The sequence below is a fragment of the Castor canadensis genome, chromosome 10 (assembly GCF_047511655.1).
Source record: "Castor canadensis chromosome 10, mCasCan1.hap1v2, whole genome shotgun sequence".
NCBI lineage: Eukaryota > Metazoa > Chordata > Mammalia > Rodentia > Castoridae > Castor > Castor canadensis.
The window spans coordinates 109,888,860-109,915,159 of NC_133395.1; the positions used below are offsets into that span (position 1 = coordinate 109,888,860).

The window sequence follows — 26,300 nt, forward strand, 5'->3', positions numbered from 1 at the left end:
AAGCTACATATTTGGAACAAAAACATGTTGCTTTTAACATAGCATAACTCTAAAACATTTTCAGAAAGCTCAGTGCTGAATTCAGAAGATACTAGCCCCCCCTTCCTACAACAAGACATACAAGATTATAAATTAAATCTTGTTCTTGTATGCAATTCAGGGTGAGCCTCTTATTCTAATACACACACACACACACACACACGCACACGCACACGCACACATACACAATATGTGCTCTCCTTCAGCAGCTTAAAAGTGGCCCCCTGAGAATATTATCATTCTTTCCATCGCCAGGATCACTATACTAAAGCCTAGGGGTTTCAAATGGGAAAACAAAGATCACTTGCAAGATCTCAGGGGGAAAGAGTAGATGATTTGTGCTCACTTTTCTAAGCCCAGTACTAGAGGCACAGTAATAAGCACCTAACTGAGGAACTGGAATAGCATGACCCTACTGGCTGAAAACATGGAACTTCAAAGTGGGCCTTTTGAAATTCCTTGACTCATTTCTAATAAGAGCCAAAAATGTGATCCTCAGCGGGGGAAATCTGGGAATGGGGATAAGTAATATACAGAAGGATGAAATGTAGAGGCTTCTAAATCCCATTGGAATGCACAAATTATAAAACATAAAATTCACCCCCGTCAAGGGACTCATGAGTATTTTCATTGACATTTTCATCACAATAGATTTTTTTTAAATCCACTGAAGAAGATGAAATGTCAGCAACCAGCTAGTATATTTTCATGTACATGGGGACCTAGAATGAGTCATCCTAATCTTGTTTTCTGCTTGCTGAAGAACGTTGTTGGTCTGTTTTAAGGTTAGTGCCACCCTTAACTCTCCCAGTGGTCATTTCCACCCAGGTGAAAAGGAGATTCAAGTATCTGTCTACAGAGGTAAAACATTTTAAGAAAGCTCAGTGCTAAAAATTTAGAAAATACTAGCAACCAAGTTGTTCAAATTATCTTCAAAAGAAGCCAGTCAGGAGTCTGAGGACAAATCAGTAACTTACCACCTTACTAAAAAAAAACAAAAAACAAAAAAACCAGTAGCCAATGTCCCTTCAGCAGTAAAACATTAATAAAGTCCAAAGCACAGTATTACTCATTCTCCACTTCTGACTCATGCACATTTTCGGAAATATCCTTTAAACGTCGCTGCACTGGGAAACGCAAAGAGCAAAGTTGTTTTGGCATAACTTCACTCTTGTTTTGTTGAGTTATGAACCATGTTTAGTTTCACACGTTTAATATTGTACATTTTAGGTGCTGTATTTGCCCACATCACATCTCTTTACACATTAGAAATAAACCTGCCGTGGAAGTTCACGTGATTTAAAAAATCTATATACAACTACCCACAGAAGAAATGTCACAGTAATCTATTACTTTCCACCAGGAAAATACTTAGTGCTATCAAAGTAAAATAAATTTCATATAATATATATTGTAATTGTCTTTATTTGAGAGTATGTCAGTGGCACTATACATATGGCAAAGCTGATGAGAAGTACATGTTTATGTATGGTAATTTTACGGTGGAAAATAAAAAGGGAAAAATGGGTGTATAATTGTTGGTGATTTTAGGACTTAAGTTCTCAGCATCACTACAAGAGTCAAAACTGTCTCTGTCAATACAACTCAAAGGAATCCATCTCTTTTTCTTTTTTTTCTAAGGAATTCATTTCTTGGAAACATTCCTAAACAGGTCTGGTTTGCTAAAACTGCTCTCTGTTCTCAAGTTCAATGTTGTCTTGCTCATCTGCTCCCTTACCTACATCCTGCCTTGTGTTTCATGAACTTTGGAATCAGTCAGAGATAGGCTTGAATTCCATCCTGGTTTTGTCAATAAAATGGACATCTTCTTCAAAGATCTTCTTCAAAGGATTATTGTAAAAATTAATGAGCTAATGTAAGCAAAGCATTCATTACAAGGAAAAGCACATGTTCAGAGGCCTAAAGCAATAGCTATTTGAAAGTTTATATAGATAAAAAAGTATTTAGATATGAAGTGTCATGGTGTCTGTAACTTGTGTTTACTAATGCACTATATCCCCCAGCCCTTGCAGCTGACTTTTAAATGGTTCATGCAAAATCAAGATAATAAGTCTCAACTGTCTTGTTCTCACCACCTCATAACAGGTCTCTGATTTTTCTGTCAGACTAAAATTTAACCTGTCCTCTGAGTCAAGAGTGCATTCAATTATATAATTGAAGGCCACAGCTCATATAAACCCATTATCTTATTAAAGACTTATTAGGCCGTTGATAGGTCATAATGAATATTCCTTAGCCAATGGCTCCAATTAATTGATTGATTGAACTTGTTCATCAACCATTTTCAATGTCTACTGTGTACCAGTCCCTAGGCTATTGGTACCAATAAAAAATTAAGTAAGGTAGAGTCTCCATCAAGCATATCATAATTTCTTTTGTGAGAGATTAAAAAATACCTTTCATCATATTATATTACAACATAAAATTATAGTCTAATATGATTTTGTGGATTTAGTCCATATTGTTTATGGCTACTTCTTGACAATGAGGTTACATCTTAACAAATCCATCATAACTTGAAAACATCATAAGTCAAAAATAGGACTTACTATACCTAACTACTGATTTCATAGTTTAGCAACTCAGTCCACTATACAGTATTGGTGGTGTACACTTGTGATTGCATAGGTGTCTGGGAGTTAACTGTGACTTGCTGCCACTACCCAGCATTGTAAAAGTATCATACCACATATCACTAACTTGGGAAAATATCAAAAGTCAAAATTCAAAGTATGGGTTTTTACTGAATTCACTTTGCTTTGTAAATCTTATTGTAAAGTTGAAAACTTGTGGGTTGAACCATCATAAATTGAGGACCATACCAATTTTCACAAACTATCAAACAGCAGCAAGATTCAAGTCTGTTAAAAATCTACTTCATCCAATAGTGACAGCGGAAGTTAGACCTTCCAAAGGACTTGTATAATATGCAGTTCCTGTGTTCTCTGTCCTCCCAAAAGATAAATCCTGAAAATGATTAAGTTGAATATACTTAGGATGTAACCAAAGTAACCAGCCACCTCTGAGCTAACTGTGGTCCACACGACTCAGTGGTTTGGTGCCACCAAACAACATGGAAGTGCAGACCTGGGCTACTATGAACGATACTGGGTAATATATCCATAATACGAGCAAATGGAAGGTTGCTTTCAGCAAATTTCATAATCACCTGAAAGTCTGTATCCATGTCATTATAATAATCTTCCTGACAAATGTTCCCATGCTGAGAACTGAGCATGACACAATAACATCTAAGACATCAGAAAGGTTAGAAGTCACTGTTCTCAAGAAAATCCCAATGGGATGCTTGTACACAATGTACATGCAGTTCTGGAACAAAACTCCATGTTAGTAGTCAGAAGGCAGTTTCACTGGTTATTAACTACATATTTTTAGCATCCCGGTAAACCTGACACTCATCAACAGTGTTGACTTTTTTCTGGCCCAAGGATGCAGTCAGTAGGGTGTAATAGGAGATAGATGGTATTGAATCAAATATTGCCAGCACATAACAGCTGGTTGGCAGAGTATTATATCCAACTCTGCTCCTAAGTAAACCAAGTCCTTTCTTTTTTTTCTTTAAAGCACATATTTTGAGATATAAATTTATACTTGTAATGTGTCATTAAAGATGTAATCATTTTGTAGACTTAAATAAGAAAGTAAAACCTCTGCTCCTCTGGTACCATCAACCTTTTCTTCCTTACATTTTATAAAGAAAATACATTTTCATCACCTTTTCCCAATGAGCTTCATAATTGTTTTGTTCCATGATTGATTTCAAGGCTAACATGAAAGTTATAAATTTTTTTTGTGGACTCAGGGTTGAACTCAGGGCCTTGTGGTTGCTAGGCAGGTACTCTACCACTTGAGCCATGCCCCTAAATTTTAGTTTTTGCTTTTATGATTTTCCCTATGATGAGTCTTTTGTGACTTCTCCATGATGTCTGCCAAAATGGGGGAATTTATACCAAAAATGCTCTGGAGGCTGAGTGACCATTTCTTGCTATTCCAGCAGCTGTCACTTTGTAAAAGAAAGAACAGAGTCCAGACCCTAACATTATACCATCACACCATAAAAATAAATGACTCAGCAGCACATTAACACAAAGAAGGGCGAGAAGTAAATAAAAGTTTAAATGTATTTATGGTACGAGCACTCTATTAAAGATAACCAAAGAGTTATATTATGAAGTGCCTAAATATTTATTTTGGTAGGATTAGGGTTTTGAACTCAGGACTTTGCACCTGCAAAGCAGCCACTCTACCTGCTTGAGTCTCTCTCTCTCTTTTTTTTTTTTTTTTTGCTTTAGTTATTTTTTGGATAGGATCTCACATTTTTTGCCCAGAGTCAGCCTCAGACTGCAACACTCCTACCTATACCTCCTGTATAGCTAGGATTACAGGCATATGCCACCATGCCCAGCTTTTATAAGGACATTCTCCTTCACATAGTCATCTGATTGTACTTGCATGAAATGCCTTCACAGCAAGACCTAGATTAGTGCTTAATTAAATAAATGAGTACTACAGCCTAACAAAATCAGCATATAAAACTAACCATTAGCTTACCAGTTATTGGGATTTCCTTCAAAGGTTGTTAAATGAAGAGCCTGTTTAATGGAGTTTATTCCATTACCCATCACAGTTTCCTATCCTTCCTTTTAAAAACCCTTTCTCACCAAACACAGGCTATCCCATTAAGTGCTCCTTCTACTTTCCAATCCAGCCCTTTCAATGAAACATGGTATTATTTGAGAACAATTTTAACACTATGATATGTTAATTGTTTCAAAAGTGGATAAGGTGTATTCTAAATCTATATTGACAGGACCCCAGGGACCTCAAAAATCTAGGTCTAAACCCTGCATTTTATGTCCAGGGAAATTCAACCAGAACATTCCACTTTCCTACCATGAGTAATAATAGTCTTCTGCAAAAATGTGACTTCCAAACATTATCATTGTGATGCACAGTATTTTATAAATAAGAAACAGAAGAAAAAAGGGTGACAGAATAAGGTAAAGAATTTTCATAAAGATCTTAGCCTGTTGGTTAACATTATTATATCTTGATTTTAAAGCAAATGGTGCTGACAATTGAATACCCACAAGAGAAAGAATGAAGTTGGGCCCTACCTTACAAAACATGAAAATTCACTGAATCCAAGGCAAAACTATCAGAATAAACCACAGAAGGACATCTTTGTGACCTTGGATTAGATAATATTTTCTCTGACATGAAACCAAAATCACAAGTGATCGCAGAAAAAAATGGGTAAATGGGACTTCATCAAAATTAAAAACTTCTGTGCTTCAAAGGATACCATGAAGAAAGTGAAAAGACAATCAAGGGAATGAGAGAAAATATGTCTAGACTGTATGTCTGATAAAGACCTGCTTTCAGAATGTATAAAGAGCTCTCATGACTCAACAATAAAGAAATAAAACAACCTAATTTATTATGGGAAAAGTGTCTAAAGAGAAATTTCTCCAAAGAAAACATACAAAATTCTAATATACATATAAAACAATGATCAACACTCTTATTTACTGGGGTAATACAAATCAAAACCTTAATGAGACACTTCTTCACTCCCACTATGATGGCTAAAAGCTGGTATGCCCACACATTGCTGATGGGATTGTAAATGGTATGGCTGCGTTGGAAAACAGTTTGGCAGTTTCTTAAAATGTTAAACATAGAGGTAAGATATGACCCTGAAATTCACTTTCCACCCAAGAAAATGGAAAACATATGTCCACAAAAAAACTTACACATGAATGTTCAGGATGGCATTATTCACAATGGTAAAAAGTGGAAACAGCCCAGTATTTAAATGATAAATTAAATGTGGTAGACACACACGGTAGAATATTAGTAAGAGATAAAAGTGAATGAAGTACTGATACACACCATGATATGGATGAACACTGAAGACATTTTGCTAATGGAAAGATGCCAGTCACTAAGGACCACACACTGAATGATTCCATTGATATGAAAGGTGTAGAGCAGGGAAATCTTCAGAGACAGAAATTAGACTGCTGGTTGCAAGGGCTGTGGGGAAGGGTGCTAGAAGTGACTGCTAATGGATGTGGTGGCTTCCTTTTGTGGTGATGAAAGTTTCTGAAATTAGTGTTGAGGATTGGAAGACTCCAAATACACTAAAAACTATTGAATTATGTGTTCTAGAAAGGTGAATTCTATGGATGTGAGTTATGTCTCAACAAAGCTGTTAAAAAAAAATAAACGAAGTCCATGCATCTTGCTATCATTTCTATTCTGTGGTGATGGTGTCTTTTCAATTATTGTATTTGTGTATGAAATGAGCATTGGTACTCTTTGAAAATCACTGACATGTATCAAATTATATTGTAATATTTTAACCAGATTAACTCTGGTTTTTCTGGTACAATAAAGGAGTTTCCCCATTCACAATGAATAGTTTTATAATGTAGTGCTATTACTTTACATAGGGAATTATAACTCCAATATTTTCTTTCCTCTGCATCCTATACTCAGAAGAAATGACCACCGAATACCAGGTAGCAGTTACACGATTACATGAACAGACTCATGTCTTTCAAAGAAGCTTTGGTTTAAAGAAGCTGAACTGCCTTGTGGGATTTCACCTGTCATATTATCTTACTCTCTCAATCTACTTTCCACCATCACCTCCTAAGAACCTTCTAGAGCTGTTTTTCCTAATCACTCCTCTCACTCAAGAAATTTTAATGCTGCTGATATACTATAGGTTTGTGTATATACTCTGTGTACAGTATATCTGTGCTTTACCCATAAAAAAGGGTGCATGATTTCTCTCCTATGTGGAAGCTAGACCTAACAGATAAATGTATACATAAATATGTACATCCATATTGTAGAGAGAACACGTGTGGAATAGTGAAAGTGTTTGAGAGAACTAGGGGCAGGCAGAAGGGGAAAGAGAATGACAGAGTGAATTGTGTTAAAATACATTGCATCTGTATGAAGATGGCATGAGGACCCACACGGAGAGCTGCTGAAAATGGGAAAAAGGCAGGAACTGGAAAGAGAGGAATAGAGAGGTTAATCTGATTAAAGTAAAATATATTCATGTGTGAAGAATCATGGCAAAAAAAAAAAAAAGAAATGAAGGACAGGAACATAAAACTGCTCATGGTTGGGGGTAGGTACCAGTAAGGGGTGGGAGGGTGAATGAAGGGGTCAATATGGTCGATGTACTTGATATACTTGTATGAAATAGAACAACAAGACCTGTTAGAATTGTTTGAAGAAGGGTGAGAGGATGAAGGAGAATGATGGAGAGGGTGAATCCAGCCAAGATACATCTTAAGCATACATGGCTATGTCACAATGAAACCCATCTATATGACTAATATATGCTAATAATTTTTTAAAAGGTAAGATATTTTTTCACTCAAAATCAATTTTCACTCCCTTTTTGGGTAGTATCACACTCCCACACACACTGAGGAGGCATGGCAAAATTCATGTGTGTATTTCAGTGTCCACATTTTGCTTTCATTACTGTGACTACAATTTAGAATTCTTTCAGCAACTTAAATTTAACAGCTACTTTTTTTCTTTTTTTTTTGGTCGTGCTGGGAGTTTAAACTCAGGGCCTCACTCTTGTTAGGCAGGTGCTCTACTGCTTGAGCCACTCTGCCAACCCCACATTTACAAATTTAAGAGCTAAAATTTAATTTTCACAAGTTTAACTTAAAAACAATGATTTGGAAAGAACTATATCTAAATAAGTTTTAGATATGCTAAGTATAGATAAAATACAGCTGGCTTTCAGAATTATTTTTCCTAGGCTAGGCACAATGGTGCATACTTGTAATTCCAGTTATTTGGAAGGCAGAGATCAGGAGGATCAAGGTTTGAGGCCAGCCCAGGCAAAAAATTATTGATACCTCCATCTTAAACAACAAGCCAGGCATGGTGGTGTGTACCTGTAAATCCCAGCTATAGACAGGTAGGAGAATCACAATCTAAGGCTGGTCCCAGGCAGATACCTTGTCTGCAAAATAACTAAAAGCAGAAAAAAAGGAGGGAGACTGGGGGCATGGCAAGTGGCAGAGTGCCTACCTAGCAAGCATGAGGCCCTAAGTTCAAATACCAGTACTGCAAAACAAAAAAAATGTTTTTCCTAAGAACAGTCATTGAAATCTGCTTATGATATATACTATTAAGTGAGTGAGGAAGCAAAACTATTTCAAGAATACTTTATGAATTTTCTGAAACTACATACATATATGTGTGTGTCTATATATATACTCTATAAAATTGTATGAAAATAGAACAATGGAACCTGCTGAAATTGTTTTAAGAAGGGGAAAGGATTAGAAAATATTCATTTAAATGTTAAGTAATGGTTACCTCTAGGTGTAAAGACATAGGTGGTTTTCAGTTTCCAATTTATACGTCTGTAGTTTCCAAATTTTCTATAATGAGTTTGCATCACTATTATAATTAGGGAAAAGTGGTTACCAACAAAATATTCATTAAAATTAACTCACATCAGGGAAAAGATACAGTAATATCCATTTTATAATACTTGAAGTAATAGAATAAGTCTGTAGCCTTTGGGGAAAAGGTTTCATTTTGTTTCTGTTCATATGCCATAAATAAAGGTACACCATTCCCTGCCCTTGGTCTTGTTAGTATTTTCAATGTTTTCTCAGCAAAGCATTAACCCTTAATTAATGGTAAGTTGACTATGACCTGGGCTCCCAACAATTGTCCTTCTCTAGAACTAACTGTAAGGTTTTTCAAGGTTACAGGAAAACCATTCAGCAAGCAAATGTTGGCTGATGAGCTTTTAAAGAGAGTACAGGCATAGTCAACGACTTTCTGAACAGGACTCCAGTAGCTCAGGAATTAAGAACAAGAACTGACAAATGGGATTGCATCAAATTAAAAGGCTTCTGCACAGCAAAGGAAACAACTGCTAGATTGAAGATGCAGTTTACAAAATGGGACTCAATCTTTGCCAGCTATCCATTTGACAAGGGATTAATATTCCAGAATATATAACAAACTTGAAAAATTAAACACTAAAAGGAAAAATTATGCAAATTGCTAAATAGGCAAATGAATGGAACAGATAGTTCTTAAAAGAAGTACAAATGTTCAATAAATACATGAAGAAATATTCAACACCCTTAGTCTTAAAACAAATGCAAATCAAAACTAACTTGAGATTTGATCTCACTCTGATCACAATGGCTATCATCAAGGAAACAACAAATGTTAGAAAGGATGCAGGGCAAAAAGAAACCCTAATATACTGTTGGTGGGAATGTAATTTAGTCCAGCTACTACAAAAATCAATATGGAGGCTCGTTAAAAAACTAAAACTAGAACTATCATGTGATCTAACTATATCACTCCTGGATGCATAACTGAAGGGATCTAAGTTATCATCCAACAGAGACATACGCACTCCCATGTGTACTGTAGCACCATCCACAATAGCTACGTTGTGAAACCAGCCTCGGTGCCCATAACAGGTGAATGGGTAAAGAAAATATGGTATATATATACAACAGAGCATTATTTGGCCATAAAGAATGAAATTATGTCATTTGCAGAAAAATGGATGAAACTGGAGACCATCATGTTGGGCAAAGCAAGCTAGATTCAGAAAGACAAGTATCACACACTTTCTCTCTCATATATAGAATCTAGGGGGGACAGAGGAAAATAAAAGGGACTATTTGGAGGGAGAGGGTGAACAGCAGGAGGGGAAAGAGAGACTAAAGAGGGTGATGGAGGTGAATATGATTGAAGTACATTGTATACATAAATGAAATGTATAATGAAATACATGATTTTATACAATCAATTAAAAAGGGGCAAAAAGGAGTGAATCCAGCAAATGACTAAAAGTCATTATGCACCTTATTTCATCAAAGCACATCTAAGTAATGGCTCAGATTTGAATAGAGTAATTTTGGGGGTTCCTGAAGGAAAGTCATTTTACGTATCATTAGAATACACAGTTTGCAGAGCGCTCTTACTCAATGCCCCAGCAACCCTACATGCACTCACCACGTCTCTACTCTGCATGTTGAGTGCACATGAGGCAAGTGAAAGAACTGGGCTCAGATCTTGGGTCCAGCTCCAAGTTTGGGTTCTTTCTCATCTTTACATAGTTAAGCCTCAGTAATTGAAGCAATTGAAAAAATTAATTGTGACTTGCACCCTCACCAAGCAGGGATTGCTATAAACCAGTGTTCAAGGGCATCCCCACTTTCTCCTACTCTCTTGGGGTTCCTTTCAGCCCCATAGTAAGGGAGTTGGAGGTTCAGGTTCATAAGAAAGACTCCACACAGACTTATCACCAGTGAGGTGGCTCTACCTCAAAGCATGATGGGTCCTGTCCTCTAGGACTCTCAGGCCTCAGAGGAGAAGCAGGAGGGGGTGAGGGTGAGGGGCTGCAGACTGAGGATTTCAGAAGGCCACCCACCAAGTCAAACACCAAAACAACCCCAGTTTATGTTTTCCTAATGACCTGGCTAAATTTATATTTGAAGGAAATAAAATAGCTTAAAATTTAAAATGCATATTTTATATTGGTTTAAAAAGATATTACAAACAAAATTAATTTGTAAACATAAAATGTATCCCAGAAAACTATTAAAATGTTGTGGGTTATAACTCTTATCCTCCTAACAGAGCAACAAATCTCACAAATATTCATGATCAGCCTGTTAAATTGGACATGAGTCATCTCCAAAATTTTTACTCCCATCTCCTTTCACTAGCAAATAACAGATCTTGATTTAGTCTTTGATGTTGCTATAAATATAGGTTTAAAAAATACAAAAATATACCAGTACTTAAGCAGACCAGAGATTGTTAATACCTACTATGTGACCCATATACAATTGTTTTTTTACAAAAGTGCCAAAATAATTCAATGGAGACAAAACATAGTTTTTTTAAACAAATGGTACCGGAGCAACAGAATATCCATATGGAAGAAATAGAATTTCAATCCTTACACCATACTGTAAAATTAACTCAAAATAGAACATTATCCTAAAAATAAAAGCTAACACTATAAAACATCTAGAAGAAGTACTACACAAGAATATGTTTGCAATTTGGAGTAGGCAAAGATTTCTCAGGAAATAGGAAGTGTTAACCATATAAGAAAAAATGAAAAACCATGGTCCATCAAAATTAAGAACACCTCAAAATACACCATTAAGAAAATGTAGGATGAGCACATGGCTAAAGTGATAGAGTGGCTGCCTAGCAAACTCAAGGACCTGAGTTCAAAAATCAGTATCACTAAAAAAAAAAAAGAAAGAAAGAAAAAGAAATTATAAAGATAAGCCACCAACTGAGAGAAAACATTAGCAATACACACACCTGACCTAGATCTTATATCCAAATTATGTAAAGAATTCTTCCAACCCAATAGTAAGAAGCAACCAATTGGGAGGAGGGGGGATGAACCAAGACAAATAGCTGTTTGAAAAAGAAGTTACACAAATGGCAAAAGAGCTAAAAAATAAATAAAGATACTCAACACTATTGGTCATCAAAGAAGTAAAAATTAAAAGCACAATAATACCATTACACAATCTCTAGACTTGATAAAACGGAAAAGACTGACAATACCAAATGTTCGGGAGGGCATGAAGAAACTGGAACTCTGGTACAATGCCAGTGTAGAACCTCTTTGGAAAGTAATTTGGAAGTTTCTTATAAAGTTAAATGTTTACCTAACCTAGGACTTGGCAACTGTACTTGTAGGTATTTATCTAAGAGATATAAAAAATATGCATCCACAATGAGAAGTGTATGTACATATGTGCAGCAGCTTTATTCATAACCACTGCAGCTGGTACATAACCCAAATGTTCAGGACAAGTGAGTGAATGAGAAAAAGGTGATGCCTTCATGCTGAGAAAGAAAAGGAGCACAACACCCATGAGAAACATGGGTGACTCTCAAAACCATTATGCTGATGACACAAAAGAGTATCCACTGTGTAATTCCATTTCTAGAAAGTTCCAAATCCTATAAAACTTACCTATAAGAGTAGAAATCAGAATAGTGGCAGCCTACAGTGGAGAGAAGTTGAAGGTGTGCCTGAGTGCAAACAGGCAGGATGGAGCTCCTTGGGTGAAGGAAATACTCAACATCCGGACTGTGGCAGTGACACATAGGTGTATACATTTGTCAAAATTTACCTAACGATTTGCCTTAATTCTATGCATTTCATTACAATCAATTGACTAATAACACATTTTCAAATTATTTATCATGCTTTCTAAAAATAACACTGGCATTACTCTACAAGTATAAAACAACAAGAATACTCCTTTTATAAAAGCACAATTAATTTAAGTGAGTTTTTTGGGGCACATACCAAAATGTAGGATTTTATTTAGTTAATCAAACCCATCATTGTAAGACTGTATGTTTGTGTGTTTCTTCTTAATAAAAGGATAACAATTATCAGTCAAAGGTAGTTTATTATGGGCAGTTCTTCTGACATGGAGACAGGCAACACATTTTGATTATAGGCTGTCAATTTGCAATTTGAAAAATAATTTGATGCCTGTGTTTTTTGTCTGGATCATAGCAGGTAGTCAATAACTGATATTGAATGAGTGAATAAATAAATAAACAGATCCTCATCCTTCTCTCACTATAAAATCAACATTTCATCAGATGTGTACCAAAAATTATATTTGGGACTAATAGCCTTTGCCACTAGTAACTGTAAGCATATAATAAAAATAAAATATTTGAAGGAACTCAAAGGTAATATAGTTTAAGCATAAAAAGTCAGAGATGGCCTGTAAGACTCCTTTTTAATCTGCATGTGATGAGGGGCTATTGTACTGGACAGAAGAGCAGCCAGCCCCACATTACTGAGGTGCGATCCTTGGACTAGGAGCTTCTGTTGTCACCCAGCAGCTTGTTAGAGGTGTGCGGTCTCAGGGTACACCACAGACCTGCTGAATCACAACTTGCATTTAACAAGATCCCAGGTGACTAGTGTGCACACTAAAATTTTAGTAGTATTGCCCTATATCTGGAAGGATAATGACCTAAAAGTTATTGAAGTGAGGCATGAAACTGGAGGAGAGGCAGAAGAGGGCAGTTCTGGAAGGGGGATGACACAGTGGGAAGAGGATTTAAAAGGGTGTTTTAGTTTTTCCTTTATACTTCTGTATTATTTGACTTTAACAAAAAGAACATACACAATTTTTGTGACTTATAACACAGAAAAGATAAAAATGATAGTGACATTTCTATACAGGTTGCATGTGCCTGATGTTTATATGAACCTATCAAGTGAACCAAAAGCAGAACAGATTTGTGTCAAGGAGGAAAGTTCCTTAAAGGTAGGGTTGAGCTGTCCCCTTACCTCTCCCAGTCAGGCAATGCCTGTCATATTTATAAAACATCAATTATATTGTTTCAACATCCAGGTGCCTGCCATAATAGCATCAAAGAGTAGTTACTGAAATTCACCTTCTCCAAGGCAACAACCTTACCACCTGAATTAAATTATGTCCCAGTGATCTTTAAACTTTGGACTACAGTCCACAGCAGGAATTACACACATACATCTGTACCCACACACATAATGGAAATGAAGCCTGCGCTTGCCCTAAGACACATGCCAAAATTTTCTATTTTACTGTATATGATTCTGTATACCCTATTTTATATTATTCTATTCTTTTTCTCTGTTTGTTGTGCTTTGTTTCAGTGCCTCACGCTGAACCCAGAGCCTCACACATGCTAGGCAAGTGCTCTACCATTGAGTTACCATTGAGTGCTGGCCCTACACTATTCTATTCTATTTCAATGCTTTGAAAATGCTTGTTAAAATCCACAACACTGATTTCATCGCCTGCTAATAGTCAAGACCTACAGTTTACAAAACACTTTGAAGGCAAGAGAGGAAAGTGGAGAGAAGAGAGATTGACTGACAACTTCAGGAAAGGAACCTAAGAGAGCAGAGAGAGTGAAAAGATTGGAAAATGCAAGAAGTAGGAAGAAGGGTGACAGGAGAAGAGATCACAGTTCCTACCTGACAGGAAAGGAGATCGCAGATTCTATCATCTGTCTTGTTAGGGTCAATCCTGTTGATTCTAACATGCACTCCCCTCTTCTCAAAAATCTTACCAAGTCCCCCTATTCTGTGCCTCCCCCTTTTCCCCACCATCCCCAACTCCCTTCTTCTGCTGCCTGTCAACTCTTAATCATCATGCTTTGTGCTGTAGCATGTCTAGTCCCCTCTTGGGGGCCCTAATTGGCTTTCTTCATCCTTGTTCCTCTTTATCTTTCTGCTAATGGGTCCTTCTCCATTTTTTTCTCTTTCCCATAGATGTCTAACCTCTAAAGATACAGCCTGATTTTCTTCTTTCTCTTGGTTGTACCTCTCCTGCTTCTGCCAATTACAAGATCAATATACAACATTCTTTTGGTTAAAAAATTCCACATGTACAGCACTATAAAAGGTTAGCTGTTTAGGTGAAAATTTACGAGGGCACTGTTTCTTGAACTATGAGAGCTTCCAGATCTTGGAGAAACCCTCTGAAGACCACCAAGGTGGTGAGGATACGGTAAGACACATTGATCTGAAAATACTGTTGTATGTGGTTGTGAAAAGAGCTGATGGAACAATAGTGGGTGCCAGGGCAGTCAAGAGAAAGCACAAAGACTTGGGGAAGGTTCTGCAAACCACATCATATGAAAGGAAGTGTTTGTAAGGACACCACAGGAGACTGGAGGCATGGGAGTCTCCTGGCAAGAAGCCCAGTTAGCAGACTGGATCTCATCAGTGCTGGCCCTAAGACAGTAAGCATCTAAATTGCCCACAGCAGAAAAGCATCAGAGAGAGGAGAGGGATTTCTAAGGAAGAACCTCAAGATAGTACTTGCAGATTCTCAGCCAGTACCAGGCTTTGTAGATCTGCAAAGGCACTGGAATCTCAATCTCCTCAGTAGGTCTTGCAAACTCAGAGCATGCAGATAAAAATTAATTTACTCAAAGGGGAAAAAAGCATAGGAGATTTTTTGGTAATGCAGAACTGAAGCCTGGTTCCCATTCAGAGAGGGACAGCTTGCCAGCCTTGGCCGCTAGTCCACTTTTTTTCATGGCTAAGTCAGGAAATTACATAGGGCCCCAGATACGCTTTCCTACAACTCCATGCCTGAGTGCAGCTGTTCCAACAGAATTTCCTGCATCCAGGCTCTCTATGTTAGGATTGATTGGTGCACTGCTTACATGTGGTTCTGAGTGCCTACTTTGTGCAAAGTGCTATGTTCAGCCTTGTGTGTGAGCAGGGTTCAAGGAGAGAATATGAGGACATGCTGGCCCCAAGTAAAAAGGTGGCTCATTTTATTGCTGGCCCAGGTCCCCAAGCACTGCCTGTTGCCTAGGTCAGTTCTCTTAACGCCTCCTCTCCTCAGACCTTCAAGGACTTTTTTGACCCCCCGACGCTGCCCTACAACTTTTGACATAAATGCCTATACTGACATCTCTCTTTTTCTACTGCAATGGTGTATTTTCTCAAAAAGAAAAGAAAGGAAGAAAGAAAATAAAGCAAGAAAGGAAGAAAAAAGATGTGATAAACATCTTGATGCTAAAACATGAAGAAAGACGCAGAACTTTTTATTTCCCATAGTGGGAAAAAAATTTTTTTTTAAATGCTTGGCAGAGGAAGTATGGTTACAAATGTTACCGGTACTAAACCAGATTAACTTTCCATTCAAGAAAAAAAGTAAGCAACTCCAGCTAAGGGGAACAAATTGCATGGCCCTATTACTTAGCACCTTTGAAATGAAAGCCAATACTGCTATTGTAGTGCAGGCTGACTAGCTTTCCTTTCCTCCTGCTAATGCCCGCCCACTGGTTGCCTAGCAACCACATTACATCGCTGAGAACACTCCCCACCTATAACTGACCCTGAATTTTAATTTTTTGTCCTGATGCTGAAGTGGGCTAAATCAATAAATAAATGCAATCACCCTGAAACAGTATTCATTTTGACAAATAAACTGCCTCTGAAGATTATAAGCTGGCAAATAGAGTGATAAAAGGAAATTGGTAAAAACCTTTCTCTTTTTTATGGAACATTTTGTTCAAAAAGTATGAAAAATCTGGATAGGTTTATTGAAAAAAATTAATAAAATGATTGTGTGAAGATAAGAATGAAAGGTAAATTTAACAACAAAAAACCTCCTGAAATCTATAAAAGAAAGAATTCTAAAATGTCAATTTTTGTCACTGCTTCATTGGAATAGCTTTTCAAAAATGAGAAATAACAATAAATTGTGGCTGCATGAAAGGCCACATAGAACCTTAGCATTACCCTCCCTTCTCACATGTGGTAAAAATGATCATTTACATTCGAGGGGAGAGAAGGGCAGGTCTAGCTTGTGGTTTCATATCAACGTACGGTTGCTGCTTTGTGTTTTGAACGAAACAGCTTGAATCAAACATGCAATAAAGAGTGCCTCACAGTTCCTCTTGTCACTTATTGCCACTTTTTAAAGCGTGCCCTTATGATTCAAGTGTTCCTAATTCACTTGGGCTGGCAATGCTCCTTTTTTACCATTTCTGAAAATCACCTTCTAGCCCATGGGAAGATGAAAGGGAAATGTGGTATAGCTCTTTTCATTTCAATATGTTCTAAGATTTTTGCATAGAAACTGAAATTCTTACCTGGCAACACTCTTCTAGGGACTTACCAAAACAAATAAAGGCTTAGGGTTCAAATCTGACTCTTCCACTTATCAGCTGTGGGGCCCACTTAGCGTTTGGTCTTACTTCCTCATTGGTCCAATAGCAGTTATGCGGTCTGAGGGCACCTAGCACAATGCTGTCACAGGGTAAGGTACTTAGTTCCACTATTCTTGGCCATCCCGCATAGTTGCAACTGTAATGGAGGCTGTCAAGTGCTGCCTGGATCACCCTTTGGGATCAAAGAGGTATTCTCCCAGCGTGCTGCGATTGCTACTCTAAGGTAGCCTTCACCTGTGAGCCTTCTTTGGGGAACTGCCTTGCCAAAAATTTTGCATTCTTCTAGGGGCACCCTGAAACCAATGAGTGGTCCACTTATGGACCACAGAGGTTTGACCCCTCCGCTCCAACCTTGGACACTTGGAGGCCACCACAGCTCCAGAGTTAGTGAAGGCTTTCTCTTGGCTGACATCACAGCTCAGCCTCTCCCTCTATCTAACCCTGCTTCCTTGTCTTCCCTTTGCCAGATATTAGTTCCAAAGGCATTCTCTCATATACATCTGCATCTCAGAGGCTGCCTTCTGGGAAGCCAACATGCAACAATGAGCCATAACAAATATACACAAGAGGAGTTTTAGGGATAATGGTATAGTTGTGTGTGAAAAGAGGACACAAAACTCATCATAGAGAGTGCTCTAAACTCTATTTATGGGAGAGTGTATGACTAGAAAACTGAAAAGTACACCAAGATTAACAATGTTCTTTTCTGGGAGTAAGATTACAAATGACTTTTCTTTACAATTCTCTGTATTTCCAACTACAAAAAAAACCTTATTTTTTCTATGTGGAAAGGGATGGATCTCCCAAGGGCTGAGCCGCATTCTCTGCTGCTCTTAAGTACAGCAGCTTTCAGATGTTCATGAGTGAGAACAGGTTGAACTAGAATATTCCTCACCACCACAACAGTTAGCTCACTTTCACGCTTTCAATGGTTGGGACCTGTAGCATTCAAGCTTTGGCTAAGGAAGTCTGAACTAGGTTCTCGATATTAAAGCATCCAAAATCAGGACTTCAGAGAGGCCAAAAGTGGGAAGAGGTGGGGGAAGAAGGGAAAAACTGGAAGCTTCTGTGATCAACTCTCTAAGAGGTCACTTTGAAAATCCTGACAGTAAAGATTTTGAAATGTCACAGAGCCCTCACTTTCAATTTTGATGATGTGATTTGAAGGACAAGACATAAACCAAGATTGTAATCTGGTTGGCAGCATTAAGTAATAAACAAGCAACAATTATAAAAGTGGTAAATTTTTGTCACTGTAAACAAGTGCAGTATATCCAGAACAAGGCAAGATGCTTATGGGCTGGAATAATCAAAAAAAAAGTCCCATGAAAGAATGGGTCTTGCCTGTCTTGAAGAATAAATGAAATTTAGCAAAGCAAGATGAAGAAATTCAGAAAAGTGAGGTTATCCTAGATGAGGGTTATGGCCAAAGCACAGAGAAAAAATGAGTATGGGACCTTCCAGCACAGTAAATAGTGCCCTTCTTCCTTATCAGAGGAAGAAGTGCATCCTTAGATGCACTTGGAAAATGAGAAGGTAAGAATGAATCAATATGGTGAGTGAATTTCTGCACGGAAACCATGCAGTGGGGTTCAGACTTCCTGTTAGGCCAAAGAATTCTTGACATGCTGAAGGAGGTCTATCAAATGCTTCACCTGTCTATGGTGCATAGGGTGAAGCACAGAAGGGAGAGAGAGGAAGAGGCACACAAGGACGAAGCTGCTGCCCTTACTTCTAAGTGAGGCTCACATGGCCCACCTGGGGTAGTTTTGGGCAGTAGTTGAGATGCTAAACTTGAGTGCACCTGTGAAAACAAGTCAGTCACATCACACATAAAGGCTGCATCATTCCCTCCTTGACATTTTTCTGTAATACTGTTATTCAACTTGCCCTTTGATGCCCCCCCAACAAGGGTCTCAGTCCTAAAAGAGTATGAGGCAGGAGAAAGTAAAGAATAAGCCAAAAACCTGAGTGTGATTATTTCTGGGCCTGTCTCTGGCTTCTCCCTCATGGAGCAAACACTATTTTAACAACTCTGCCCTGAGTAATTTTGGAATAACCCCAGAATTTCCCTTATTTTATGGCACCCAAGAAAGGAGTGGAAAGAGAGTAGATGTCATAAAATTATGTGTGGGGTTTTTACAATCCCATGTATTTCAGTATATTAGATTAGAACCAACTGGCAGATATTGATGGCTCACTAGCTGCTAGGTAGCTCACGTACATCTCATTTACTCCTCAGACAACTGCATTTTCAGGCAACTGCATTTTGGAGGCATTCATCTCTCTTCATCAAAATACTGAAACATTTTCTCAGGATTTTTATTTTAAAACATGTAATTCCTTCTCTTCACCTCAATAAATTTAAAGGACAAAGACAACAGACCTGAACTTTATGGTTAATTATAGACAGCTGTTTGATAAGTGTGCACTTTCCCACACATGGCACTAAACTGAGGGGTTCTGGGCAGAAGGCAAAGTCTAGCAGATGCAATCACAGACCCCCAAACTGCTTGTTCTAAACCTAGAGAGATCACAGTACACTGAACAATACTGAAGAACAGTCCAAGGAGTTGTGTGATCAGATTTAATGGGGTTACATCAAGGAGCCACCTCTCAAACTCCAAATCAACAGTATTTCTTAAACATCCCAAATGTCCAAATTGACAAGCCACCTGTATCTATATTTCTGCCGACTCTCTTCCCTGGTCAGTCCAAACCAATTGAATTTCCCTTCTTTATTACTTCCTCTTCGACTGACCTCATTCATGGCTTTCTTACCTCTTGCCTGGATTTTTCTCCCCCAACCTCTGGGCTGGGATCCCTGCAAAGATGGCAGTTCATCCAGTTTTGCATTTTACTCTTACCAAACTCACCTTGGGAAAATATTATCTGCATGGTGGCACTCCTTTGCTTCCACTCCTTGTATGGCTCCCACTGCCTATGATTTCCTTAGTTCGTGTAGAGTTGTTCCCTTTTCTTTCCTGTTCCCAGGATGCTGTACCCATTTGTGTCTTCTTGACTCAGTTCCACTTGTGCCTCCTACCCTGTCAAATACATTCTAGTCTCCCAGCATTTCACTGGAGTTTTCTCACACACTTCTAGGGCTGTTATGTAATGTTGTCCTGTGCACTTAGTGTCTTTCTTACTTGACAGAAAGCAATGTACAACCAGTGGTTGTAACTAATGGACTTTGCTTTCTTCCCAGAGCCCTTAGTTTAATGCTTTACACAAAGTAAGTGTTTTGTTACTTAACAACTATTGAGCAAAAAAAACAAAAAACAAAAAACAGAGTCGACCTTTATTGTCTAAAAGTGGCACAAACTTGCCCTTTATATTTCCTAATTTTTGTGTGCGATTCTGCAACATCATCATTGTGTGAGTTCTGGATTTTACCATCTTTGGGTATCTAGATCACAAGCTGCAGCTCTGAGAGCCTAACCCTACACTTGAAGTTACTGCTGTCCAGGGTAAAGTTAGAACTTTACCCTATAGCTGTACTGAACTTTACCCTATAGCTGTACTGCCCAATTTGGTAACACCTAGCCACATGTGGCCACTGAGCACTTGAATCCACTCAAAGACTACCCAGTTTTAAATTTCACTTAACTTGCATTAATTTCATAGACACATGTGGCTAGTAGCAATCGTATTGGACAGTGCAAAAAAAAAAAGAAGACAAATAATATCAGCCCTAGGCCTTTTCAATTCATGGTATAAAGTCAAATAATCCACAAGATTATTGAGAGGTGGTATCAGGAGATTCCACCCCTTTCTCACCAACACAACACACCATTTCAGCCAGGTCTATATCTACTGGCTGCGCATTAACCAAACGTTTCTATTTTATAGAACCATCCAGAATTCTACTAGAGAAAAGGTTAGTTGGAGAAGAATTAATTTAGAATGTAACACATATGTACAGGAAAGCAATGTGAGTAAATTCCCTGTATAGCTATCCTTATCTCAACTAGCAAAAACCCTTGGTCCTTCCTATTACTGCTTATATTCTCTCTTCAACAAAATTAGATACAAGGGCAAAATAGTTTCTGCCTGGTAGAAAGGGGGTGGGGGCGAGAGAGAGTAGGCAGGGGGAAAGGGTGGGAGGCAGGGGGGAGAAATGACCCAAACATTGTATGCACATATGAATAAAAGAAATGAAAAAAAAACAGAATTCTAGAAGCCCAGCTCAGGTGATCTCACAGGTACAGAATAAAATTCTCCCACACACCACCACCTAATAACTAGAGTTGTCTCAGGAAATCAGCTCAGACCTTTCTTTTCTTATATGTGTTCCTGTATGTGTTTTCCTCTTTTAGCTTCAAAGAAACATTTTATGAAAAGGAATAGAATCACCTGCCATCATGCATGCTAATGGAGGGCAGGTACAGCAAAGGTAAACAAGTTCACTGGTAAACCTACCCTGACCCTACCCTGCCCTACCTTAGACAAATACTTCCATCTTTCCCAAGTGATACCAGTTAATATGAGGTCAAGATAACTAATATCAACCTCACCCCTTAGCAAAAATAACAGATGACATTTACTGAACATTTACAATTGGGCGAAGCAGTATGTATGTATTATGTTAATACAGTGCATGCAGCAATCCTCTGAGGCAGGTAACTTATTTTTCATCCCTGTTTTACAGATAAGGAAATAGAGGCCTAAAGTGGTTACAGGATGAGCTCGGTTTGATGCAGCTAGAGGCAGATTTACACCCAGGCTCTGCAACTCTAGGGCTTAAACCCTAACCATTCTGCTATTCTGCTGAGCACAATCTAGAGTATTTGTCATTCATTCATTTCACAGTCAATATATAATGAGCCTTAGCTGCTTGTGTGTATCAGGAGCTATTCTAGCTGTGGGACCAAAAGGCAACGACATCCTTCAAAGAGCAATAGTCAAAGACTCAGGTCAATTGTGTTGACTAGTCACCACCACTGGGCTTGCTCTGAGGACCTTATCATCTGCATGACAGGAAGAGGTAACAAGGCCATTAAGCACTGAAGGATACATGTCAGGTGAGTGACAGGAATATTGTCAGGACATCAGGTGTGGGGCTTAGGCTTAGGGGTGAGTCTTTCTTTTTTTTTTTCTTCCAACATACCCAGCCAGGCCTCAAAGTCTCAATTCTCTCCTAAGTGCTAGAATTACAGGCATGCCCCACAACACCTGGCTCAAGAATGAAGTAAACCCCTAATATGGTAATGAGGCAAACCCAGGGCAATTTCAGGTCTAAATCAGCAAAATTTCAACTTTCCTCAAGTTAGCCTCTCCACTCTCGAAGTGGTGCGATGGGATGCATGCAGTCTTTGGAATTTCCTTCTCCCTGGTCCACTCAGCTCGCTCCCTCTTAGACATCACGTAGGACTTTACTACTTGAAGTGTGGGCCTCAGACCTACAGCCTCGGCATGCATCTACTGGTTTCCATGTGTGAAACACAGAATCCCAGGCCCTGCCTAGACCCACTGAACCAAAACCTACAAGTTCATGGGATCTTCCATTGGTTCTTAGGCCCCTCAAAGTCTGAGAAGCTCTAAGGTAAGAGAGCTGAACGCCATCACCTCCTTGCGCCCCTTGGCTGGGTGAGATCCTCCCCCAGGGAGCACTGCAGCCCCCACTGCACTAACTGTGCTGAAATGGGTTTGCTGGTTCTCTGTCTCCTCCCTGGGAACCTGGAGGGCAGCAATGTTGTTTTCCTTCTCTTAGTTTCTCCAGTGCCTCTAACAATACTGGTCAGAAGAACCAGCACACGGGTGGCTCTGAAGAGAGGCGAAATTTCTTTCTGAACATTAGTACCATGTTGGCAGAACCCATCGGAACCATGAGCATGGCATTTCTTTCTCTCTCTCTCTCTGTCTGCTGCTCTAACCACCTCTGAATAGGAAAATAACTTTTCTAATTAACTTCTGCCTACAGCCTGATCCAGGGTTGGGGTTCTCTGAACTTTCTGCTTTTGACACCTCAACACAGAACCAGTAGGAAAGCCCCAACAAACAAGGGTGGGCCTCTGCTGCTTGGCACGCCACCTCCACAAAAGCTGGGTGCTTCCTGTGGGGCCCAGCCCTGTGCCTACCATTCCCCTCCCCACCCCATACACTTTCCCCTAATTGCTTGGAGGTGAGAACACGCCTGTACTGGGGACAGCATCAGAGACTCAGAGTTCACAGAAGCCTAGTCAGCCTGGAAGCTAACTCCAGTTCAGTCCTCGAACAGCAGGAGGAGCTGGGCCTGCTGCTTCTTTCTTGACAGAGCCATCCATCCCCTAATTTGCCTCCCCCGCCCTGACCTGGGAGCACCTCTACTCCCTACAGAATGTGGAAAAGGGGGTCACCTACCAGTGCCTTTCTTTTGTAAAAGCATTTTCAGTAGCTACGTGAGGTTGAGCAAAGTCCCAGACTTTGCGAGCCTCCTTGGGATTATCTTTTTTGTAACATTTGTGACCACAGATGCTGCCATGGGTGTAATGTGGCTCCCTAACTGTGGCCAGGACAGAGATACGCCTCTCATTTCCCTCTGACCATTGGCTTTGCCTTTTTCCTTTTCCTGACTAATTTACTGAGCTGTCAAATCTAAAGGGACTGTAAAGACTAAAGAGGAAATTGCCCACTTATAAGAAGAATTAGTACAACAAATGGCTTTATAATATTTTTAAATATTTTAGAAGGAATTAATGTTTTGTGCAATGCTTCTATATACTAATTATAAAATTTGGACAATACAGAAAAGTAAAAATTATCCATACTGTCACAGTATCAAGAAAACCACTCTTAACATTTTAGTAAAGTTCTTACATCCACAATTCTAGAATAATGTGAGTTTATTGGAACCCAAGTAAAATTGGTTGAAAAACTGTATTTTACTATAAGGATCATAAAGAGATAATTCATGGGAGAATCAATACAAATAGGTTCTCTTTTTGTATGTGGTGTTCCTTATATCAAACACATTAGACTGGACATAGTGGAACACATCTGTAATCCCAGCAACCATGGCTCAAATGGTAGAGTGCCTGCCTAGTAATTATAAGGCCCTGAGTTCAAGTCCAATACTGCCAAAACCCCAAAAAATCAGAAGAAGAATCAAGACTATTTGGCATCTTATCAGCAGTATCTTGAAATTTAATCACATAAATAATAATATTTGGCAAAGGCAAACTACATATATCTGTGGAGTTTTGTTTTGTGGTGCTGAAGATCAAACATAGGGCCTTGCACATGCTAGGCAAATGCCCTACCACTGAACTACATCATCCCCAGCCCATGGTTTTTTGAGACAGGCTCTTGCCTGTAGACCAGACTGGCCTCAAACTCAGGATCCTCTCAACACTGCCTCCTAAATACTGGGATTACAGGCATGTGCACCATGCCTGGCCCAGACAGTGGTTCTTAACCACAGATTCTGTCTGGGATGAGTGGAAGAGAAAAGGGTACTGCAGCAGAGTCTGGACATAGGCTATAACCCAGAGCCTATCCTGCCGATGCTCAGTTCCAGGTGAACATTCAACTCCAAGCCAGGAAAAGAGAAAAGCAGGACCCAGAGGGAGAACCATTTGCTCCCAGCTGAAATTCTGTCATAGAGGAAGTGGCTGAGCTTGAACTCAACTTTGGATCTTGTGGGCCCAGAGTGGGCCCCAAATCACACAAATTCCCTTACAAACAGAGTCCCAGAACATGAGAACATCAAGTTTATATTCTGAGAGCCTCAAATAAAACTTTTATAAGCAAGGCACCTTATTAGTTTTTATCATCAAAATAAAATATCTGTCTCCAGCAAAGGAGCCCCTCTTCCCTATGAACTCCCTAAGGGAAGGACAGAACAGTCCCTGGCTCATCACCTGCCTGGATCCTTCACTTCCAAGAGAGCAACTGAGGTCAGGGGTTACCCTGACTCCCAGGAAGGCTTTTCTTCTCCCCATGACTCAATTTCCTCTCCTAAAAGAAAGAAGATGGTGAGGGTGCTGCGCCTTGTTGGCCCTTGGAGGAGGAAAATGACTATGGACCATCAGGTGTTCAGGGATGTTTAGCATTTGTCATTCCCATGATGGCTGCTAGTTAATGACCAAAATTATGATGAAAGTCATTTGCAAACACATAGCAGGTTCTGCATGAACCTTGCCATGACTTCTGAATATTCATCTAGTAAAGTTTTAACCATCAAAGTGAGTTTTTTCCCCCACCAGCCCCTCTATCACTATATGTGTCAGGCCATTCAATAGCATTACCTGTAATCTATTACTTAGGGACAATGATTTGAACTCTACTTCCTCCTTGCAGCCTGATTTCTAGGGCTAACTTAATTTCTGGGAGGCACTGAACCATGATGCTGTATTAATTCCTGTGATTGAGTGAATACATCCCTCTCTTCCAGTACTTGGAGAGTTATGAAAACATTCATTCCTCTAAGCTACAGAAATTGATTTTCTTGCTTATGTTCTGCAAAGGCACTCAATGCACTTTGTCAGGAGATTGAGACACGCACTTCTGCCTGTGTCTCCTAACCAGGTGGGGAGGCCAAGTGAGTCACAACAGTCCATGATGACTCACACGGCTCGGTTTTTCATTTTCAGTTGTGTATAAACTCAGGAACCAATTAAACTGGCTGAGGCGTCCACAACACTTAACCAGATTTGCTTCTGCAGAGCAGGCTGAAGTTAACTTCTTTTGCCTGAATTAAGCAAAAGCCACCAGCAGAGCTATCCAGGCCCTGGCATGACAAGATGGCAGCTGCCACACCTTGCCAATCACCAATCAGCATTCAACAGTTGGACCTGACCAAACAACTGTTCTTGACCCTGGCTTTCTGATCATCTGCTGGTGGGTTATAAATAAACCCTGGCGTCATGAAAAGACAGCCAAGTGCTTAATACAGCAGTTCAGGAAATCCATCTGAGAGCAACAGGGCCAGCCTAATGTGACAGTCTAGCTGCAGGACAGTGGAGAATGAAAAGACACCAAGTCTGAGAATGAGAGATCATGCCAACATCAAGACGCATTGCATCTAGTGCTTCTCTAAAATGAAGTCGAGAATATTTGCAGAATACACATGTAATCATGGGAAAGCGGGAAGTAGCAAAATTTAAAGTCCCCTGGGATTGACAGATAACAACTGCTAGAATTTGCTTAATAAAATAGGACAGCATATCCAAAATTCAGTGTCATGCTTTTTCTCCTGAACAAACATTACAGTAGTCCACCATTCTGCATCATGTAATGTATTTTTACCCATTTCTCAGATTTCCCAATAGAGCTAAAACCAGATAGGTATTTTGCTTATTTATATATGGCCTGAATAATCCAAAACTAAAGTATAGAGAAGAGAATCTCTATGTGTTCTGTTGCTAAATATCCATGTTGTCCAAAGACAAAGGACAGAAGATGAGAAAGACACAGAAAATTAACATTTTTTAGAGGCAAAACTGAGATTGTGTTAGATCTGTTGT

The 26,300-nt window shown here is 39.1% G+C and overlaps 1 protein-coding gene across 1 annotated transcript in view; it reads right to left on the reverse strand.

Moving 5' to 3' along the window:
* The window catches only part of Plcl2 (phospholipase C like 2), a 232,341-nt gene extending 212,346 nt beyond the window's left edge, over positions 1-19,995 (reverse strand). Inside the window, exon 1 of the mRNA XM_074043847.1 lies at positions 19,731-19,995. The gene's annotated coding sequence lies outside the window, so the exon portion shown is untranslated. The remainder of the gene's footprint in view (positions 1-19,730) is intronic.
* Between the last annotated feature and the right edge of the window lie 6,305 nt (positions 19,996-26,300).